The 19,168-nt window shown below is 33.6% G+C and overlaps 1 pseudogene across 1 annotated transcript; it reads right to left on the bottom strand.

Annotated features, from left to right (window-relative positions):
• Positions 1–431: 431 nt before the first annotated feature.
• Positions 432–6,674, bottom strand: LOC145640419 (FBD-associated F-box protein At5g60610-like; annotated as a pseudogene). The gene is made up of 5 exons (XR_014114954.1): positions 6,657–6,674; positions 5,575–6,472; positions 5,332–5,475; positions 3,631–3,980; positions 432–998 (listed from the first exon to the last, which is right to left on the bottom strand). The product of XR_014114954.1 is annotated as an FBD-associated F-box protein At5g60610-like (transcript).
• Positions 6,675–19,168: the final 12,494 nt, after the last annotated feature.

The following is a 19,168-nucleotide window of genomic DNA, read 5'->3' on the forward strand; positions in this document are numbered from 1 at the left end:
CAGGTAGTCATAAACTTTTCATGCCCTCCAATGTTGCTAGCAGCCATGGATTGCGCATACTCTCCTATTAAGCCAACAGCCTTGCCAATGACCTCCTCAACATCTCTTCTCTGCTTCTCAAAAACCCACCTGTTACGCCTCAGCCAGATCCCCCACGCCAAAGCCCGAAATAGATCACCCCACTCCTTGTTCTTAAGTAAGTGGATAAGAGATGAACACCACTCACTCACACAAGAGCCCCCATAAAGAGCAGTATCAAGGCGGAGAGGAGATAGGTACCATACCTGTCTTGATTCAGGGCACCTCGCAATGCAATGTAGCGCAGACTCCTCATAATCCCCACATATTGGACAAATGCCATCCATAATCAGACCTTTATGCTTCAATTTACTTCTCACTGCAATGCTTTCCCTCACAAGCCTCCACACAAAGTGCTTAAATTTCGGTGGAATCCTAGCATTCCATATAAGATTCCAATCAAAACAAATTGTTCCTTTCAAAAACGTAGCTTTGTTGTGCTTTTGATCAGCTAGGAGTAAATTATAGGCGCTTTTCACTGAATATAACCCATTTTTAGAGTGATGCCAACACCATTCATCTACCTCATCAAACACTGGAATCACCAAAGACCTGATGCACTCAACTTCTCTTTGCGAGAACAGACTTGATAACACATCATTCAATTATTCATAGTCCAAAGGATGAAAAAATCCCAAGGAAATAATACTAGAAGAAAACAAATAAGAAGAATCCTAATACAAAAACGCTGAACAAATAAAACTAAATTACAATGAACTGATGATCATAAAATACAACATACACGAGTTTGCAACTTGAAACAAATAAAATAATAAATAATAAATAAATAAATAAATTAGCAAAAGAAAAATTAAATAGTTTACAACAAACTCGAAGATCAAAACCAGACATGGTGGCCAATACCTCAATCCACCGCCATGAACGTGCATGATCGATAGACACTTTCAAAATGTCAACATCTGTCAAACCAGACGCACAAAGGAATCAGGGGGAGCCCTATAGATACACAAAAGGACATCAAGCACTAGTACTGGTGTTGAAAGCACAAATGCACAATTTCACAAACTCATAATCATCTTGAAACAGGAAGACATATAGGTCAAAAGTTTTGAATAAACAGAATTAAAGCAATGAAAAATAACATAAAATGAAAAAACTAAGAAGAAATAAGGGTGAGAAATGTAGATTGAAATAAGGGACACGTAGTTGATGAATTTGAGATTTTAATGTAAAAACGGACTGATTTATTAGAGGGCTAATAGGCATATCAACATGGCAGGAACCCATGTTAGGGTGTCGTATGGATCCTCTTTCAAAGTTTCTTTCACAAGAAATTTCATAAGTTGAAACACACGCTATATCTTGACTTTAACAGTAGTGTACTCACAGCAGTAATGGAATGCATTATAGTTTAACTTATAATAATATGATGAAGCTTAGAAACAATTTTCAGTAATGCTCAAGAAGATGCAATTCCATAACTCCATCCGTAGTTCTGTGGTTTGTATCTACTAATTTCAGTTAGTGCTTGTAAACATATTTTTATTATTGCTTATTTGTTCATACATGTTTGGGTTCATAGGGTATTGTTCATTTGTTCAGACTTTTATAAACATGTTTGGAATCGTAGGGTATTGTTCAGACTTTTATAAACAAGTCATAAAGAAACAAAAGGCATGAATACAAAACTATTTCCACTGTTTGGCGAGGAAATGTTTGCTAAGGACAAAGCAAGTTAACTAAAATCTGCAATGCCAGTAATAGAGGTGGTGAAGACCGGAGGGTGGAGGCGAATCTTGGTTATGGCCAGCATCCCCATCCCCCCTAAGTTTTTATGAGTTGTTGGTTAATGGTTAATGGTTAATGGTTAATAGTATGATGTCTAATAAATGCATATAAAAAGTTGTGGCATATTGGCTAGTGTTGTTTTGAGCAAAAAGGTGGAGGATCAAATCTCCCCCCCCCCCCCCCCCCACCAACCCACATACACAACTTTTTCGCCCAAGATCAATCACTGGTGAAGACAAAGTGTAGATGACTAGATGAGGGCTCATCTAAGAAGCCAAACAAGAAAAGAAATAAACAGAGGCAAATCCTAGTGTGATCCCGATCTATGCAGCAGGAACAACAACAATAACAATAGTACGTTCCAACATGATATAGGGACGGCTAACATGAATTGTCATAAGGAACTGTATGTAGAAATAAAGAGTATAGCAAAAAAATCAATACGATAAAAATGGAAAAAAGGGTGTAAAGCGCGTGCAAGCTCATATGTTGCATGTAATGTAATACAAATTTTACCTAAAAGGTTGTACAAGCTTATATGTTGCATATAATATAAAACAAAGGTAATGTATCATAACACATCTTCGATGGGAATTTTCTCCCTTCACTCTGTCTTATTCAACACCATATTTTAATCAATCCCCAAAGTAACATATCACTATGAATCACCCTCCTCCGAATTCTTCAATCTTCCCCAAGCCCTCATGATCCCAACATTTAGCCACTCTTCAAGCCTCCTTATCGGAACCTAACTTGATCCTATATATATAGGGAAGGCTCTCATGAGAACCCCACAGCTCTTTAATGTGAAAACTCTTTCATATGTGAAATATGTTCCAAATTTTTACTCGCATGTTCTAACTCTTAAATGAGTTAAATCATATGTTTAAAATTATTACTCACTTGTTATGAAACTTAAAGCAATTGTTCTAAATTTTAACTTATCTGTTCTAGATTTCATATTGTGTTCTAAATTGTTACTCATATGTTCCAAACATTTACTCGCATGTTCTAAATTTTACTCGTATGTTGTGAATTTTAATCAAGTGTTCTTAATACATATATATGCAACATTAAAATTATTTGGTGATATTTACGTAATTACTGCCATGTCACTGAAAATATAATATATTTTAAAAAGACGATTAAATAGATAGACCTCTTTACAAAATATTATTACCATGCAACATTAACGAACATATGGTTACATGAGAAATAAAATCATTTCAATTTTCTACTCCTTCCATTTCCTTTTTTTTTGGTCCTATTTGGAATCTTGGAATATTCAAATGCATATAGAATCTTATACTTTAATGTTTCTTATAATCTTCAAAACATAGTCATGTTGGATATTATTTAACCCGTCTCGATTTTTTTGTTTCCAAATATGTAATTTTTTAAATTTTTTGTACCACGTAACTTGAGATATATTAATTACAATGTTACATTGACAAATATCAGAGGGGGGGGGGGGGGGGGGGGAAATTGTAGTATCGTTTACTTTTACGAAAGCAAAAGCAAAAGCACTTAAAAAAATTCCACCCACAGGCAGCACTAGTTTTAAATCCACAATTCATCTCTTCTCCTAAACTATATCCCTACATGATTACATCCTCTTATGGCAAGCTCATTATAGGCTAATCACTAAAGCCGATAGAGTCCAAGACTATATTGATAATTTTCACAAAGGTTCAAAGGATGGGCAGACCAAAAAGACAATTGACGGATGCAAACATGTTAGAATCATCATACTAATTAAACATCAAATTTTCAAACACAAGATCTGAATAGAATGGTACTCACCAAGCAAGGATCTAAAAATAAGGATATGTTGAAATTCGACAGCAATGGTTTGCGGGTTGGCCAAATTCGAATGCAACTTCTTGAGGAAGTGTCTTTTTGAATTCCAAAACACGATCTTTTGCATATTCATTTGTAGGGTCTTGATATATGCTTACTCGTGGAAGGGTAAAGATTACATCTTTCAGCTTGACGGAATTCTCAACCACATAGGTAGCAAACTCAATGTCAATTGGCAGTCCCAGAAAACCAAAGTGCTCCAAGGTCTTCAAGTTTTTCAGGGGACACCGTTTGTGTTTGACTATATTCCTTAGAGGTACATTAAACTTAGAGCCCCAAGGATACCTTGAGAACTGTAACATGAAAAAAACAAGATCAGAATAAAATACTAACGGCCCGTATAGTAGTTGGTTATACACCGTGTCTGGTGGTAATGGAAATGAATCTTAATAATATAAATTTAGGGAAAAAAACCAATGTTCATTCCCATGGTACTAATTTATTCATCCTAAAATGTCTATTTCTCTTTTAAAATATTCATATCCACCTAATACAACCCCACAAGTGGTTATGGGTGGTAATGAAAATTGCTTGCCCATGGAATTTAAAACACAAGCTTAGGAGAAAAAAACACAAACTTAAGGGTGAGATGGCTTCCCCATGGAGAAAAAAATACAAGCCTAAGAGTGAGTCCCCCCAAGGAGATTTGGATGTTTTCCTTGTAAAATTGCACTTAAGTTCATTCTCATTACCAACATTTCTAAACACTACCAATCAGGCCGTAAAAGATTTTGTAGGAATGTCAATTAGCAGACACCGAAAACCAAAGTGCTCCAAGGTCTTTTTTTTTTTAGTATAACGCAATTTACTTTTAAGTTAAGTCAAGTCTGTCCTTTAAGCTAGTTACTAAAATTGCAAATATCTACCAATATAAAGCCTATACACTTAGGCAAAACAAGGTACATTAATAAACTACTGCATTCATTCTTTAATGTTCTTGACAATTATCTATTTGAACAAAAAATTAAAGAAAAAGGAAAAAGAGTGAAAAGGCAGGGGTTGTCAGTGGGAAAAATGCAGGTCCTTTGTTGGGGGTAAGAGCATACACAATGGGAATAAATTTGGTTCCCCAGATTGAGGTGGCTCCCCAAATCTATAAATAATTGACATGTGAGTTGAAGTGTTGTCCAACATTAACTAACGGATGGAAAAAGGCAAACTCCGCTCATTAACTAACGGATACAACCAACCTATTAGACTATTCATGAAATATACCAAAAGGTGAATAAAAGAAGAGGATAATGGGTTTGGCTAATCAAAGATGGATATAAAAATAAGTTAGTCCATAAATGGGAGTTTTAAATAGGACATGTTAACAATGCAAGTTCAAGCTCAAGCTCAACTCCTCAAGTCTACACAACTGCCTGCAGTCTGCTCAGTTATGATGGTTACTAGTTAGCAGTCACTGTCAAAGGAGATTCTCTCTCCATTCTGTATTGTACACAAATATACTCTTAAATAATGTTCATAGATTTTAGAACCCTGAACTTAAGATGCAATTTGTGATGGGACTTTGTTATATTATTCAGGACAAGACTTTGTAATGAAATGAGACTTTTTTAGCACTGAGGGAGTAGGTATAAATATAAAATTAATCAACAGTATATCACGTTTGTATAGGAGGGAGTGTACAGGGAGATCTACCTTCAAAGTGAGCTTCTCAAGGACCGGAGATTCGTCGATCAAGTAAGCCCACCCAAGTAAGCTTTCATCACCCTTTGCTTGGACATGGAGTTCTAAATGCTTAAGGTTTGACATGATTGGTGGTTTAGATATCCCCGTATTCCACTGCATAAGACAGTGATAGTTGATTATGAATATGTTAACAAAGAAGATGAAAAAATAAATAAATGAGTTATTCGCAAAGGCATAAATATCATGGCGTACATGGACAGGGTAGGAAGTAGCCAAGAGCAAATGCAAACTCAAATACTTTAAATTGGAAAAGGATTGTGAAAGGGATCTATAAGCATAGGCCACAACCTCTCCACTATAATCTCCATTTCCGATTGATAGCTTAGAAAGCGATGAACCTCTAATACTAAGTGCTATAGGCCGCCCATGCAGAGTGAATGACACAAGTTTTGGGGCTGTAATGTCAATGCATGAAAAATAATAACAACATGATAATTCCAGATGTTTGAGTTGTAGGGATGTTTGAGGCATGTTTATATGATTCAAACCGCTTGCCCCATTAACAATGCACAGATTCTTCAGGGCATGGCAAGAAAGCAGAATGCACTCTATGTCTAAGTCAGTTAATTACATTAACATATTTGAGACACAAAGATGTTAGGGAAGCCAAATTACGATGCAAACCAAGAGACAACAAACGACATTCAAGGGGCCAAGTGTAGCAATTTATCAACGAATAAGTTCTGCCAACTTGTGGTGTGAAGTCCAATTCAAGCCTTTTGACATGTTTTTCTACAGCAAAGGCCAGCCACCTATCGATATCAGACTCATAACTTACATCCAAGTCAAAAACCACCCTTAGCTCATCTATAGCAAGGCCAAGATGAGACTCCAAAACATTGTTAACCATCGTCACAAAATTCAACCTGTCTTGGGGAAGTAATAGATGATTTCATGCAACCGAATGCACTATAGGGTAATCATCTTTAAAGATTAAGATGGGAAAACATCGCCACATGTAATTCCATCCGTGCGAAAGAACACTAGTTTGTGCAGCTTCCTTGATTGTGAAGAGGGACATGGTCAACATCAAAATATCATGCGGCAACTGACTCAATCGATCATTATCACTGCCTTTTGCTTCATGAGGCTAAGCTTATTATAATCATGACATACAATGCAAACAAGACACAGATCAGAATCACACATTTCGTATGTCACAGTTTAATACTCCCTCCGTCCCATAATATAGTTCATGTTTCCTATTTTAGAGATTCAAAATATTGTTCCTGTTTCCATTTTTTGAGAGTATGTAAAGACCATTATACCCTCACCTTTTTAACTTTATACATTGTACTTCCTAATTGACCTTTGAATTTTGCACATGTCTTGTACTTTTTTTCCTTTTCTCTCTCTAACTTTTGTCTATGATTGTACTTTTCACTTTTATTAATGTATTTCATCCACTTTCTCCTCTTATTTCTTAAATACGGTGAAAAAACACAAACAAGAACTATATTATGGACGTTAGGAGTATAAGTAATATTAGTGCATGGTCAGGAAACAAATTTTATGCACCTGATGATTGCAAGATTTGAGTGCAGGCCATGTCCGTTTTTCCATAATTAAACAAGACAAAGACAAACAAAGCTTCACAGTAACCTAACCTAAGCTTAACTCAGCACTGCAAGGTTCAACAGCGTTACAACACTAGTTAACTGTCAAATAAATGTTGCAGTACTCAAAATACAGCTATAGAAAAACTTTCTGTTAATTCAGAGGAAATTAACAAGTAACAAGTTAAAATTGAACACTATGATTATAAAGAAATATCATCAAATTGCTTGAAAAAATCAGAGGAATTAGTAAAGTTGAAAACTTTAATATCAAATTAGATTTTTAAGGCGCATAATTCAAGGGTTCTGCAACAAATTAGCAACCAAATTTGATTCAGTCATCAAATTAGGCTCATAATTTTCTTCTCTAGCAACATAATTGCAAGTTATGATCTTTCATAGCCTTAGTAATTAGAATCAATAGTTCAAAACGAAACCCAAATTTACTATACTGACAATTAAATTAAATCAAGTATAAACCCTGAAATTGAAATTCGATTATTACAAAAAGAAACAACTTAACTCGGAAGCTGCTTCAATGGAGGATATAAATATTAAAAAGCACCTCAATGGAGAACGTGAAGTGCGCTACAATTGGAAACTGAGCAACAGATGATGACAGTTTGAGAGGGTGTGGGGTGCAAGAGAGTATGCAAAGGATTTATATGCAAATTTATTGTGTTCGTTGGTTCTTGTATTTTTTTTTTTTTGAAAAAAAAAAATGTTCCGTGTAGTCCTAAGGTTTTAAGTTCTTGTATTTAGGATTTATAATGATCATTCAAATTTTGATGTAATTTATGCTTTTAGGTGGTTTTATTTGTATAAATATAAAGTACTAAAAGTGAGTTAGTGTATGTGGACAATGATACACATACATTGAATGTATGTGGTCCCAACATACATTACCAATTAAAGATTGACAGCTCATCATTAGCTAAAAAATGAGAGGGAAATTTTTTGGTTTTTGGCGTCATTTACCATAAGAAGGCGGGATAAATTTCATTAGCGCCAAGTAATGTTTCTTTTGTTACCAAAAAAATATTTTAGGTTACTAAAATATACAATTTTGTTACTGAGAAAATATCATCCTAGTCAACGTCATTAATGAAGAGAGATGTTTATAATAAAAATCGAATAATACTTCATTTGACGATATTTTACAAACTATAAATCAAAAAATCAATATAAAAAAACCAATGAAATTAATTTTTAAAGATTTTTTTATGGGAAATTCCCAATGGTAACCCTCTATTTTTTTAATTTCTCAATGGTAACTTCCAATTTTCAAAATTATCAAATATAACCCCAAATTAATAATTAATCATTAAATGTGACATTAGTGGGTTAAAAAAAGGGAAATTACAATATTTTCCGTTAAGTTGTGGGTGAATGAGTTATTTTGCTAACCATGGTTAAAAGTTAAATTATCATATATGTATTACTACTACTATATTGACTTACTGCTAGTGCCGCCAACCAATTTCCTGCTATAGACATTCTTCTCTTCGTAAAAAAAAAAAAACTAGCAAATTCTCCATTCAAGCTTTTGTGGAAAACGATTGAAAACGAGGGACACAACATATTCAAAGGGTTTTTTTGGGTCTTGGTGTTTTCATTCCAACTTTTTACCTTCAAATTGTTTAGGGCTTCAGATTACAAGTAAGTGCATTCTCTCAATTTTAGGTTAAAGTGTCAAAATTTTTGGTAGAATTCTAGGTTGGGTTTGTATAATTTGTGTCAATTTTGCTAAAAATTTATTTGATTAAATATATAGAAATTAGTGGGTGGATTATGACAATAGAAATTGACAAAATTGTGAGAAAATTCTTGTAATTAGCTATTAGTTTTTATTTATAATTTTTATATAGAGTACTCTTTTGGTCAAATTTGTGATCTTACCTGAAAATTGATAACTTGTTGGACCCAATTGAAGAACTAACGATATGTTGGTAATCAATTTACACTGCCTAACCAACTAGTGTAGAGTCATTGACTAATTGCAGTAGAAGACGAGGCTAGATAATATCAGTAAACTTTGACATAAAACAAAAGGTAGTGAATGGCAAATACAATTGAATAGAAAGGGAAAAAATGTGTTGGCATATGTATTCTCTGATTGATATGTGTAGTGTCTTATATACAAAATAGTTATATGTTTGGAGTAATCAATGGACAAATGGCAAGCTAAATTGTACAAGTATATATTGAATGGACAAATGGCAAGCTAACTAATACAAGTATATATATGATGCAACAGATGCTAATTAGGCTAACAACTAACAAGTAGATTGCAAAAAATTTCTACTTTTTATGTTGCTACTTTAATATATATTGGTTTTCATTCTACTACAATGAATTGCTACTTTGCTAAAATATTTATTGGGTTTTATTCTTCGTTTCTACAAATAATTTAGCCTAAAATATGGGTGATAATGTAGTTTTGAGGTTTCAATACTCTGGTAAAGACACTGACATCGTTGTGCAAGATGTTGACAAGGTCAATTTAGTTGACCTTATTATCGAGTATTGGGAAATAGCTGAGCGAGAACAAACCCCAATGCCTAAGCATCCTGAGTTTACATACATTCACAAAATGAAACATGTTAAGCTCAAAAATGACATGGCGCTAATGAAGATGTTTGTTGACTTACCTGGGAGAGATTTGATTTACATATGGGTGGGGGAGCTTCAAAAATCAACTCCAATAGTTGAAATTGCACAATCACTTAAAGCTTCAAGAAGAATGAATAATGCCACTGAAAGTAGTGATCATATTCAACCTCAGCCCACTCTAGACCAATCTAATGAACCTCGCCTCACCAAAAAACAAGAAATTGAAACTTTAAAGCAAGCCGAGGTTACATTTGACATGGCTCCTCCTCGCTCTCCTATTAACACAAATGAGTTGATTGTTGATAACATGGAATATTGGAACAACATTGAGATCACTGCAGTTGAGCCTAATAGAGGGAGAGGGAAAGGAAATGGAAAAGTAAGGGGTGGGGGCAGGTATGGGGGAAAAGGAAGAGGAAGAGTGACTAGCACACCAATTGTTGAACCCATACCCGACCCTACTCAAGCAGTTCAGATAAGAAGAAGTCCTAGAAACCACCCGACCCAAACAAGTAGTGCATTTCAAGTGGGAGAGTCATCAAAATATGTTAAATTTTCACCGTTGCTGAAGAAGAGAATTCCTATAACTACAGCAAAGAGGAGGGGCTTAATCACTACCACTAATGTGGGGAGAGGGAGTGCTGAACAAGGTAACAATAGAAGGCATGTTGCTTTTGACTTGACAGCTAGCCTTGACACAGCAGCTGAGATGGACTTGGACTTGGATGATATTGAAATATACTCTCCTAGTGGACTTAATGACAATGACAATGAGAGTGCTCTATCAGATGATGATGACGAAGGTGAGGGACAAGATGATTGGCTTATTCCCATGATTCATGATAACTTTGACCCATATGAAGGCCCTGTTTGGGAAGATGACTGTGATGACTTGGATAATTATCTCCAAAGGCTTTATAAAAATGGTGAGTTTTACAAAGACGAGGACTTTGGTAAAATTGTTGTTAAACCATGGCAACTTTACACAGACAAACAACACCTCAGAGACGTTGTAAGGAATTATTGCATTCAAAATGGATTCTCTGTGATTGTAGAGAAGGCCAGCAACTTTACTTACACTGTGAGGTGTAGTGATGAGAGGTGTCTTTGGAGATTGCATGCATCAAGACTTGTTGATGGTGTGACATGGGCTATTAAGTCAATTCAAGGATCTGAACACACTTGCATGGGCTTAGAAACTAGGAACCCGATGGTGACAACAAAATGGGTCTGCAAAGTGTTGTTAGAAGACATTAGGGCCAACAATGACATTCCAGCCAAGGCCCTTAACGAGCTTCTATGGTCAAGATATAGGGTTCAGATGGCACAAAGTTCGCTTTACAGAATGAGAACTATGGCATTAACTGAGATTCATGGGGGGCATGACGTTTCATATAGTTACTTACCAAATTATTGTGAAGTTATAAAAGAAACTAATCCAAATTCGTTAGCTAACTGTGCTTGGAACCCCCCAAATCACCCTGAAAAGCCTCTTGCATTTACTAGTATCTTCATATGCTTTAAGGCTACATTGGATGGGTTGTTTGCTGGATGTAGGGGCCTAATTGGTGTTGATGGAACATTCTTGAAAGGTAACTATGGAGGTGTGTTGCTCTCAGCTGTGGCACTTGATGGGAATAATGAGATGTTTCCAGTGGCTTGGGCTATAGTGTTAGGAGAAGATGAGGAAACATGGAAATTTTTTGTGTGGCACTTGAAAAACGCTCTACATCAAGGTGATAGAGGTGATGACTGGTGTATAATTTCTGATAGGCACAAGGTAATATTATATACTAATTAATATATTAATTAAATTCTATTAATGAAAATTGTTTATAACTACTTGCTTTTGTTACACTAACTTGTTTTATTATTTGATTTTTTTTTAAAAAAAAAAAGGCCATTGAAAAGGCTTGTGCAGAATTATGGCCAAAAGTTGGAAGAAGGTATTGTTGTAAGCATCTAAGTGTTAATTGGAAGAAACCCTTCTCAGGACCAAAGATGTTGCAACTATTCTGGTTAGCTTGTGGTGCATATTCAGAATTCACCTTCAAAAAGGCAATGACACAAATTTAGAAGGTTAAACCTGCTGCAAGAATTTGGTTGGCCAATTTAGGTGACCAAGAGAGATGGACAAAGCACAAATTCAATCCAACACTAAAATGTGATGTTAACAAGACAAATTTTGTTGAAAGCTTCAATGCCACTCTTGGGATTGATAGGTGTAGACCTGTTTTAACCTTACTTGAAGGTAAATAATAGTAAAACCATGTATATGTTATTAAAAATTGTAAATTTATTAAACTACTGTTGACTTGATACTTAAAATTGTATGCTTTTGTTTTTGAATTTTGAATAGGTATAAGGAGGGTCACTATGGTTAGGCTGGCTACAAGAAGAGAAATGTGTGAAAAATGGGATAGGCGTGATGTATGTCCAAACATTGTTAAGAGGGTTCAAGCACTTTGTAGTGATTCAAGAACTTGTAGGGCATACTTATCAAGTCAAGGGGAGTATGAAATTGTGGATGGGAAGTCATCTCTTTCGGTGAGTCTTAACAACCACACATGCCTTTGCAATGCTTGGAAATTGACTGGAATACCATGCAAGCATGGCATGAGGGCCATATTACATGCAGGTTTGGACCCCTTAAGATTTGTGCACGAGTGGTACTCTGTAAAAAGGTATAAGATGGCATATGCTAATGGTATAAAATCAGTGCCGGATAGAGAGCAATGGCCTCAAACCGATGTGCTAGTCATTCAACTTCCCGTGATGAAAAGAGGAGTTGGAAGACCAGTGAAAAATAGAAAAAGAGGTGAGGAAGAGCAGAGAAAAGGGAGAAGATCTAAGACTTTACGGTGTGGTAATTGTGGTGATTTTGGCCACAATATTTTGACTTGTCAGAGAGCCCCAACACAAAAGCAAAAAAAGGCACAAAGCAAGAAGAAGAATGCAATGTAGAGCATTGTTGATTGTCCCATTCAATAAGAACATTAGTTTTCATTATACTATTGTGTTAGTTTCCGCTAGTTTATTATTGGACTACTTTTGTGTTTAAGCTTAGATTTAGCTTTAATCTTAATTTAAGTAGTTTAGTTTAAATTATTTATTTAAGGGACCGGACATGTTATATATCACCATTTACATTTTTTTTTTTACTCTTTATTATTATCATATGTCTTACATCATATTCTACTTCGTACTATTATAAGTTGGAGTACTATTTTTTAATATACTAATACAAAATGTATGTAAAAATATGGGGAAGCAGGTTTTCCACTTACTCACATAGTACTCCAACTTGATTGATTTTTTTTTTTAAAATTTTTTTTGACGGGAACTTGATTGAAATTCTAAATATACTACAATATTTTTATTTGCCTTTTAGGGGCCTATTGCTAGTTGCTAGTAGCCGCCACTTTTTCTTTCATTTCATGGAGGCAAAGCATAATCAATTATCATGAACGTAAGATAGTTTATGGTTAGTTGGTCAATTATCATGGAGAAAAATAGATTAACTATAATAATTAACCCAAGGTTAGGACTATTTAACAGAAAAAGGTTCATTAAACATGCATATAACCTACTAATGTCACATTTAAGGATTAATTATTAATTTGGGGTTATATTTGATAATTTTGAAAATTGGAAGTTACCATTAAGAAATTAAAAAAGTAAAGGGTTACCGTTGAGAATTTCCCTTTTTTTATAGACATCCATATCGATATATTTTCAAAAAATTTATAAAGTTGGCTAATTTTAACCTTAATATGTTTGTTAAAGAAGTGTTAGTAATTTATCATTATTGTTACTACAAAAATTTCAAACATACCAAAAAAGAACAGTTTATATTTGTTATTACATATAAGAAACTATATAAAATTAAATAGGTGTTAACTACATGAAATTATCAAGTGTTGTACATAATAATTCATACATTGGAGGGTTTTATTCCTTTCTTGAAGGTTTTTAATCAAATAATTGAGAGTTAACATGAAATCACAAAAGCTAAGGTTACACACAAACTTTTATCACTTATTGCTAAATATTCCCGTGTGTTTATAACTTATCTTTTTTATTTGCGTTACTAAATAAGTTGGTTTATAAAAACAAGTACTGTTAGATACAAAGTCTTAATAAAATAAATACAAAGTGTTATTAAAAAAAAAAAACAAAAGGATGCTTTTTTTTTAAAAAAAGGATGAATTATATGCTTGTAAACTTCAAAATTGAAACATTATTGAGGCCTTTGAGAGTTACACTATAAGTGTAGTAGATTTACTTTATAGATTTGAAGATTTAAATAAATTAATTAAGAGTTTAAGGGCATGTTCACTATAGCTTAATTTCAGTTAAGTTCAGTTCAGCCCAGTTTAGCTTCAATTAGTTTAGTTCAGCTCTTAATTTCCTTCTCTCATAAAATTCATTTAAGCTCTATTCAGTTCAGTTCAGTTCAGCTCCAATCAGTTCAATTTAGTTCAGTTAAGCTCATTTCAGTAAACATGTCACTTATACTAAATATTCCATGTGTTTACAACATTTTTTTTTTTTAAATAAAAGGTTATTACTTTTCATTTTTTTTATAAAAAAAGGTTGTTACTAAAAAAAAGTGTTATATAAGAATAAAATATATAGTTTCGAATATTATATTTAATTTTTGTTTTGAATTTGTGTTTAAAACCGATGATCTACCACATACGTACATTTCGTCTAAATAAGGATATCACTTTATTTAGGACGAAATTGTATATCATGAATAATTTCCTTATAACAACTAAAATAAAAATACTATGTATTGAATAATATTTAGAAAACTTGTTTCAAACTCTATCTTTAGACATTGTTCAACTACTAATTAATTATATTGGGATACCGGTTAAACAAAACATGTTACCAAACAAATACAAAATGTTGCTCCGATTGTAATTTTTATTGTAGTCAATTTTACTGTGGTTACCAAATACACTTTTATTGTTGAGAAGTGACTTTTATCTCACTTTTAGGGGTGTTTTTAGAGTCGTTTTCGGCTTATTTTCCAATAATTTAGCTCATTTTGTTCTTTATTTCTCTTATTCTCGTCTCTTGTCTCTTAATTTGAGTATTTTCGTAGTTTTTAATATTTTTTAGTTAATAATTCCTAGTTTATCTCATTTTCTTATTTTATTTTAGTTTAACCTTTTATTTTACTTCGTTCTATTTATTATTTTAGTCTTTTTCCCGATTCTCCCTCGTGTTTGTTTTTGGTTGTAGGTGTATTCGGATCCTTGGTCGAATTACAAGTTCAAATCGAGTTCAAGGTACGAGGTTTGAGGCAAATGCTACTAATTGCCCTCTTGCTAGCAGCTTATCCTACACCCCACAATCACCACACCTTTCACTATCCTACACCACACCAACATCACCAATTCCCCTGCATTTCCTCCTCTCATAATTCCCCTGTATTCATCAATCGCCCAACTGCAACCACCTCTGCCCAGCCAACTCGCAACATTAGCCACCAATTCAATTGAATTCGGTAGCCCTTCAATTCACAGTCACCACAACGCATTCTCAGCTCACCAATTCGCACCTCCCACCACTTCGCATAACCGCCCAAACCACCTCCAATCACCACCGCAACAACCACTACAGCAGCATCAATTCGCTCCAATTCATCTCCATTCACCACCGCAACTAAACCGCACCAATCGAGTGTTGCATAAATTAACATGTCTTGGATGAGAAATCACAAGAAAATAAGATCATGAGAAAATACTGTTGATTTCTCCTCTGCGCTCATCGAGTATTGCATAAATGTTTTTTTTTTTTTTTTTTTGCAAAAAAAAAATATTAAATTAATTGCATTGAAAATGACAATTAATTTAAAATTCAAACCTCTGAATTTTTATTCAAATTTGAATGAAATTTGAAAACTAATGGATTTTGGGCCCCTTCAAAAGAACCAATAAAATGCTACCATGTCACAATGTATGTGGGAGCCACATACATTTAATGTATGTGTAGCTTTTTTCTAGTGTATGTCTGTATGGGCATGATTTTAGTTTGATAAGTCAACAATATGTGCATTTATTGCAAGTTTTTACAAACCTTAAGGGTATACGGTGTATTTAAAAACTAGGTTAGAACTCGTGCGATGCACGGTTTATATAAAGCCTATTTTTAATTTGTACACTTTAAAAATAAATCGCTATTATACATGAATATGAATAAGAATTACATATATTATGTAATTTAATTTTTTTTTTATTTTAATCAAAATTATTATATAGTATCTGTTCAACTTTCTCTAATTTATAGTTCAATGTAGGAGGTCATTTATTAGCGTTCTAATAAAAATTGTTTCAATTTCCAGTGATAAATTGATAGGTTTTAATTGTAATTTAGAAGCTTCTAATATAGAAATTTCAAAAATGTTAAATATGATAGCTCTAAAAATAAAGGTGACATCATCATTGCATTTAGGCGGGAAAATTTTTATTGATAAAGCGACACGTGGGCAATAGTGATGTCAGCAACTTCTATTTTAGTAATAGTTAATAGATTTCAAGGGTATATGGTGCATTTTTTAAAACCTCATATGTACACGGAATAATTTCCAAAAAAAAAAAATAAACAAACAAACTCTTGCTATTAGTACTTGGTTTTATTCACCACATAGTTCCCTTAAACATAGCCCAAAGGCCCCCAAACAGACCCAAAAGCTTTTCTTTTCAATTGCACCACTTTAGACACCCATAATTAGGGGTGTTCGTAGTACGGTTTGCATTTTTTTTCAAACCGTACCGCAAAAATTGCGATTCGGTGCGATGGGGTTTAGCCACATATTTTTTTATTAGAAGCAAACTTTTTTACTTAAAAAAAAAAGTCATTTTATTTTATTTTGTGATTATTAATTTATAATTTAAATATTAAACTTTTTTTTACCTTTTAATTAGCTAACGGTCAAAAATTACATCATATTTTTAAGCTATTTTTATAAATTTTTAAAGTATAAAATTTATATAATGGTTTGCAATTTTACAATCTAAACCGCAAGCCGCATCAAAGTAAAGTTTTTAGGGCGATTTGGTCTTTTTCGAAAACCGCCGCATTTTTCAAACCACACCAAACCGTAAAATTACGGTTTGGTTTGTGGCGTTTCCATACCGCACTCTGAATATCCCTACCCATTATCAATTAAGTAAAGCGAATATGTTTAGACTTATGAATAAAGACTAACTGTCACAATTCATAAACATGTACTTCCTCCACCCATATTATAGTTTCCATTTTTCTATTTTGGAGAACTAAAATGTTGTTCCTGTTTCTATAAATGGATAGTATGTGACCATTATACCTTCAATTTTTTAACTTTATTTATTATACTTTCTAAATTACACTTGAATTTCTCGAGAAATGATTTTGGTACACCAAATTTGATTTTAGCACACCTCTATGTGAGATCACAGCTTTCTATGCTCTTCTCAGATAAGGATGTGTCAAAATCAATTTCAATTTTCCACTTGTTTTTACTTTTTTTTTCTCTTTAATTTTTATCTATAATTGTATTCAATTTTCCACTTGTTTTTACTTTTTTTTTCTCTTTAATTTTTATCTATAATTGTATTTTTCACTCATTTTTATGTACTTCAATACCTCATTCACTTTCTCCATCTAGCTTTGTCTATAATTGTACTTTTCACCTTTACTTAATCCACTATCTCCTTTTATGAGTGTTTTTTTTTAATGCATCACTTTTATATTTGGTAACTTTATACTATATTTTATCATTTCTCTCTCTTATTTTAAATTCCATAGTCCTCAGTCCTCACTCAAATAATAAAAATATATATCATTAGAGTCAGGGATAGTTGATGTATGTGGTTAGAGATCCCCTCCCAGTTTCGGGTGATTCTGGGATCGATTCTCATCACTCGCCCTCATGACTCTCTAAACACCAAAAAAAATATCTATCATATCTCACATACTTGTTCTTTCATGGTCCATATATTACTTTTACAATAATTTATTCATCCACTCACAATATTATATTACTCTCCTAAAATTCTGTGCAATCCCAAGTGATGCAAATAAAAAAAACGGAGGGAGTACCATGAAAAAAAAAAACAAACATGAACTGTATATTGGGACGTAGGAGTACATCATAAAACTAAATTACAAATCACAATACCTTACACTTAGACCTTGTTTAATTCAACTTATTTTTACTTATTTAAGAAAAAATAAGTTCAAATTAGATCATATTAAAAAAAAAAAAATTCAAATCATATTATCGTTTTATGTGTAGTTTTTTATCACTAAATATCTTTAATTTCATAATGAAAAAAAAATTATGATATTACATATTAATAAAATACACATTATTTCAAATCCAACAAGATCACACTTGATTTATTTTTTCTGTATAGATTATCATACACTTAAGGTCAAAGTTTGGTCAAATTAGACAATCAGATCAGACCATATAAGATAAGTTCAGATAGCAAAAATAAGGTAAACTAAACAAGCCCTTAATAGCATGCACAGTCGTGTTATCAAGGGGTTATCCAGCATATCAATGACGGATCTAGGGGTGGCCAGCCCAGGTCATGGGCTGCCCCATGATCCTAAAAACCTATATGTATATTTTAGTTGCATAATATTAATTATAATGCAACTTGGATAAGCTAGCTTTCTCAATGTTTCAAAGCCCAATTAATGATTGGTTGCGAAAATGGCAAGCTTTGTTAAGACAAAAACTTGACATGTGTCACCTTCTAAATAGTTTATTTTCAATTTTTAAAAATAATATAAAAACAAAGAACAAAAATAATAATTAAAAAAAATTTAACCCCTTTTCCAAACTTCCCACCTGAAACAGATTCCCCACGGCCCCACCATTGCCTTCTTCCTTGTGGAGTAACACCACCGGCCAACCCCACCGGAAAAGCCTAAGCCGCCCCAGCCTTTCCCGGCCAACGATAGCAGCCCCTTCCTCCCCTTTCCTTCCAAACCGCCACTTGAAACACCCCCCCACCAACTACAACCCAACCAAACACGCACCTTATCACGGCCACAAAATCAATGCATTGCTCAATCCCATCAACCACCAATTCTGTTTCCAAATTTGCACACATACAGAGCAACCACTAATTTTTCCAGTAACAACCACATCTTCACAGCCACCTGTAGACACCTAAAAATGTCTCCCCAAAACCAAACCCGTTGATGAACACCTTTCACCTCCATTATTGGTCGATTTGAGTATTTAATCTTTGGATTTCTTAAATTCATGTTCTATCCTATATATTTCATGAACCAATCCAATTTCTAGCTCATTTCCCTAAACCATAGCCTATTTTCCACTTTTCGTGTCCACATTGCAAAACTGAGAGAAACTGATTTAATGGCTATACAATTTTGATCCAATTATTATTTTGTTGGATAGGCCTTTAAATAAGCTTTCCAACCATATATCATAAGCCCAATTCCGAGCTATAACGAAAAAGATATGAGCAAAACACTAAACTCGGCCTAAAACCAACACCCTTCCCCTAAAACGGCCATATCTTAAAATCTACATATTATTTTTACTTGATTCCAATTGGGTTGGAATTTATACTTGATAATATTTC

Source organism: Chenopodium album, chromosome 7 (genome assembly GCF_948465745.1).
Source record: "Chenopodium album chromosome 7, dcCheAlbu1.1, whole genome shotgun sequence".
In the NCBI taxonomy this organism is placed as follows: Eukaryota; Viridiplantae; Streptophyta; class Magnoliopsida; order Caryophyllales; family Amaranthaceae; genus Chenopodium; species Chenopodium album.